This window comes from Limulus polyphemus, unplaced genomic scaffold (assembly GCF_000517525.1).
Source record: "Limulus polyphemus unplaced genomic scaffold, Limulus_polyphemus-2.1.2 Scaffold937, whole genome shotgun sequence".
NCBI lineage: Eukaryota > Metazoa > Arthropoda > Merostomata > Xiphosura > Limulidae > Limulus > Limulus polyphemus.
In genome coordinates, this window is record NW_013666547.1 from 106252 (window position 1) to 110779 (window position 4528).

Below are 4528 nucleotides of genomic sequence, written 5' to 3' on the forward strand. Positions count from 1 at the left end.
AATCCTGAAAAATATTTGGGGGTGCTTAACTTTTTTTCCAGGTGTATATATATGTATACTTCATATCAGTACAAATTTAGTTAAAATATCACAGGAACTGGTGGTGTTATTGTAGATTTAGTGATTTAGGATGCAGCTTTTTGGGTGAAAGTTTTGACAAGGGAACTTGCAGATATCCATGTTTTTTAACATGTCAAAACGGGTTAATTATTTCACAACCATGTTTGTCTTTGGAGTCAGGAGATACTTAATATATCAGAAAAATATAGTTGTGCCTTGTTCTACCTAAAATAACCTCAAACGATGAAATGTTATATATAGTCTAGATAGAAACCCTATAACCCAAGCGCTTTCGAAAGGTGGACCTTTCGAATGCGCTCGGGTTATAGGGTTTTTATTCGTTTCTATCAAGACTTCTTGAACCTACGTGTTTTTCTAACATCATGAATATTATATATAGTGTTAGGGTATAAATTCAAAACAAATCATGTCCAGAAATGGCATATTTCATCACAATGCCAGATTAATCATACGAATAATATAACTTATGTCATACAGTATTGAGAGCCATTATATAAGCTTCATTTTGTTACCACTTTTGTTAAAATATCACAAACACTGACAGAGCAATTACAATTTTCATGATTTTCGATGCGGCGTTCCACAACATGTTTTTTTACCTTTGGTACCTACGAATATCCATGCATAAATGCATGTGAAAACGGGTTTGTTTGTTTTTTCCACAACAGCCCATTTCATACTTCTGACATAACAATACATTTAAAAAATATGTTTGTGTTTTGTTTTACCGTAGGGAGGGGCTCACTTCCAGAACAGGCCCTATGCCACAGCATTATATATATATATCATAGCTTGTAACAGTGGTGCGCGAGATCCCTTGAGGAAATAGTTTGACAGACACTGGCCTAAAGAAAAAGAAACCAAATATATTGGGAATTAATTCTATTGAGAATAATTAATATATATAAAGGTCAGGGCGATTGACTCGCAATCTGAGGTTCGCGGGTTCGAATCCCGTCCAACCAAACATGCTCGCCATTTCAGCCGTGGGGGCGTTATAATGTGACGGTCAAGCCCACTATTCGTTGGTAAAAGAGTAGCCCAAGAGTTGGCGATGGGTGGTGAGACTAGCTGCCAACCCTCTAGACTTTTACTGCTAAAATAGGGACGGCTAGCGCAAAACCAAATCAAAATATATGTAAAATATCCGTAATTAACAATTTTAAAATATCCGTTAGTGTCTAAAAACGATTTATTTAGTTTGTTCAGTAGTCGTAATTATTAGAAAGTTCGCTCTTTCTATTTTTATAATAGTACTACAATTTCTATAGTCTGAATCTTCAGATTCGCAATGATTTATTGTCAAGTTTCCATAAGAATCGCTTGCCGGTTGCTCAACGGTAAATCTGAGGGCTTAGAATGCTAAAAATCGAATTTCGATATTGCGGTGAGTGGCATGTTTGCGGACTTACAACCCTAGAAGCCGAGTTTCGATACCCGTGGTGTGTAGAGCACAGATAGCTATCTCATTGTGTAGTTTTGCGCTAAACTACAAACAAAAATTCCCGGTGTGCACAGCACAAATAACCCATCGTGTAAGTTTATCTTTAATAACAAATAATTAAATTAGTGCTGAGCGATTATTACTTTTACGATTCGATTGTCGATTATTATAATTAGACCATTTTAGACCATGAAACACTAAAACAAGTTTCTTGATTATACACGATTTCTGTTTTAAATGATAAACAACTTATAACAGAATATATCTATGAGCAAACCAATATAAATATAAACTTAATTATTATGACCTGCTAGTGAGAAAACACTGGACAGGTAAACTAATTTTTCTGCATGTTTACGTTCTTAGTGAAGCAAGTTCTCACGGAGGGATAGTAACTCGTAAATTTCCTGTATCAGACTCTCTCTCTGACATTTGTTTTATCAATAAAAAACAAAAGGTCATTTGTTCTTTTGCCAATTTGACTTCTTCAAATAAACATTACATACAATTAACAATTTGGGTGTTTTCATGCATATGAGTGTGATTGTACAATATATATTTAAATGATATATTAAGTTGTTTTATCAGAGGTGTCGGAACCGGAGGTGCTCTAGCACTTTCACTTTTACATATTTGAATTATATAGAATTGTAAGTTACATAATTATGTTAATTTTCTTGGGGGCATGCCATCCACCCACCTAGATTGAGCTACCATTAGCAGCTCCTTATACATTCAGTTTCTCATTGTAAAGTTTGCATGTCTAGCCAAACACCCCAGTTTGCATCTCCTTCTTACACCACTGTTTATGTTTTTATTCTGACTGAAATTGGATGATTTGCGCACTTATGAAAGTATTGTCACATTGTTCTGCTAACAACACTTATCAAGCCATTTGAAATGCATTATTGGAGCTGTATTTCGAAGTGGAAAGTGTGTACTTGCATTGCTTCAAAGCTCTCCTAGAACTACAGATATCCTGAGATTCAAGTACTCATAATTAACCGACCTGCCGATGTGAATGGAATAAAGATAACCGGAAAAATAATACTACAAAAATAATGCATTTATTTAATATTTCTCATTTCTTTAGTGCATAGTGCAACATTGAGAAGAAAGAGTGTTTCTTCTTTTTCCCTATAAAACCTACAGATGCAGGACAAAATAATGACGAGAGCATTGGCTTTGAGTGCTCCTCTGTGAGTGAACAAACAAATGGCGCTCAGTTATTATGTAATAATCGAATGGAAATAGAGCTATTAAGTAATCTATAAATTCGAGTTCGATGCTTATTATAATAATGAAATCTAATCGAAAATTCGATTAAACGCTCAGTGTTAAAATAAATTTGAATATAAACGAAATAAAATCTTTCACTCTACCTTGTTATGTGTATCTTTTACCTGACACTATATTTTTGACTCAATGTTAAGTCCTCCTTGAGCACCTCCAAACCTAGTGATATTGTCCGAAATACCCAAATACTTCTATGCTTGTAATATACATAACTCTACTGAACTCTTTAGAACATGAAAAAGGTGAAACTACCATGTACTGATAGGCCTGTTTCTTATTCAGTTTTGTGACTGTGTTGTATTGCAAATTGACGGTGTTGGCTCAAGTTAAAAAATTTAAAGGTACGAAAATTTAAAAAATGAACCTTTCTCAAACTTTTTTTATTTATTTTTCTGTACTTTAAAAAATTTTAAATATATATTTTTTAATTCAGAATACAGAGTACAAAAATGATACATAGTGTTACGACAGAGGAAGTCACGCGACGCTGGGAATATGCGTGCTGGAGTTTCTAGGAGGATCATGACTTATCGAGGAACCCCGTGAATCTTCGAGTGTTTGCCAGGCGCCCTCTTTTTTAGTATATAAGCCCGGAATACCGGATTGCGATAAAAGAGATATAGATAGATTGCAGAGATAGATAACTGAGTCAAGCGAACAGTAGGCACCGTAAGTAAAGTGTGTGAATCACTGCGATTTATAGCGTATGTTGTAAAGGTTGTTAAGTTTCAAGTGACTGTGGAAATTCTGTGTATTACAAAAAGTTGTATCGAGAAAGAATAAACTAGTTTTAATCAAGAAGGGACTTGTATCGCTGATGTTTCTCGGAAAGAATTTTTTACCGGAAATTATCAAACAAGCAGATACCTAACAAATTGGTGTCAGAGAGTGGGACCGGGGGGGGGGGAGAAGACGATGGAAACGAGAAGTGGCAATTCAAACTACAGCTTAGCAGATTTGATGGCAGCAATACAAGAACAGCAAAAAAACAAGAAGAACGAGAAGATAAGCAAGAAAAGAAACTACAGCAGTGGTTGGAGGAGAAAGAAAAGAAACAAGAAGAGAGGTTACAGCAGTGGTTGAGGAGAAAGAAAATAAACAAGAAGAGAGACTACAGCAGTGGTTGGAGGAGAAAGAAAATGAACAAGAAGAGAGGCTACAGCAGTGGCAAGAAAACCAGCACCAGTGGCAACTGGAACAAGCAAGGAACCAAGAAGTACAAATGGAAAAGATTAGTAAATTTCAAAGTGAGTTAAATACATTAAAGGATGATTTACTGTCTTTTACACAAGGAGGATATATTAGCCATGGACCTAATCAGCCTCAGACAATGGAAAGCCCCTTCCAGACCCCGCAGCTAAACCCTAATGCAGACATCTTCAGTCCTGTCAGAAGTCACATTACAGACATGAGTGTCAGCAATAGGGGTGATCTAGTACGAAGGAAGCCACAGGAAGTCGATGGGAAGGCACCATGGGAAGCATATAGCGCACAATTTGAGCTACAGGCAGAAATGAATGGATGGACAGAGGAGCAGAAAGGCAACGAGCCTGAAGGGACAACCACTGGAAATACTTGGACAGTTGTCAGCAGATGACAGGCACAGCTATAGAGCACTGGTAGCTGCTCTAGAACTCAGGTATGGAACCCAAAATCAGTCTGAAGTCAACAGGGCGAGGTTTAGGACGAGAGTCCGTGCTAAAGGGG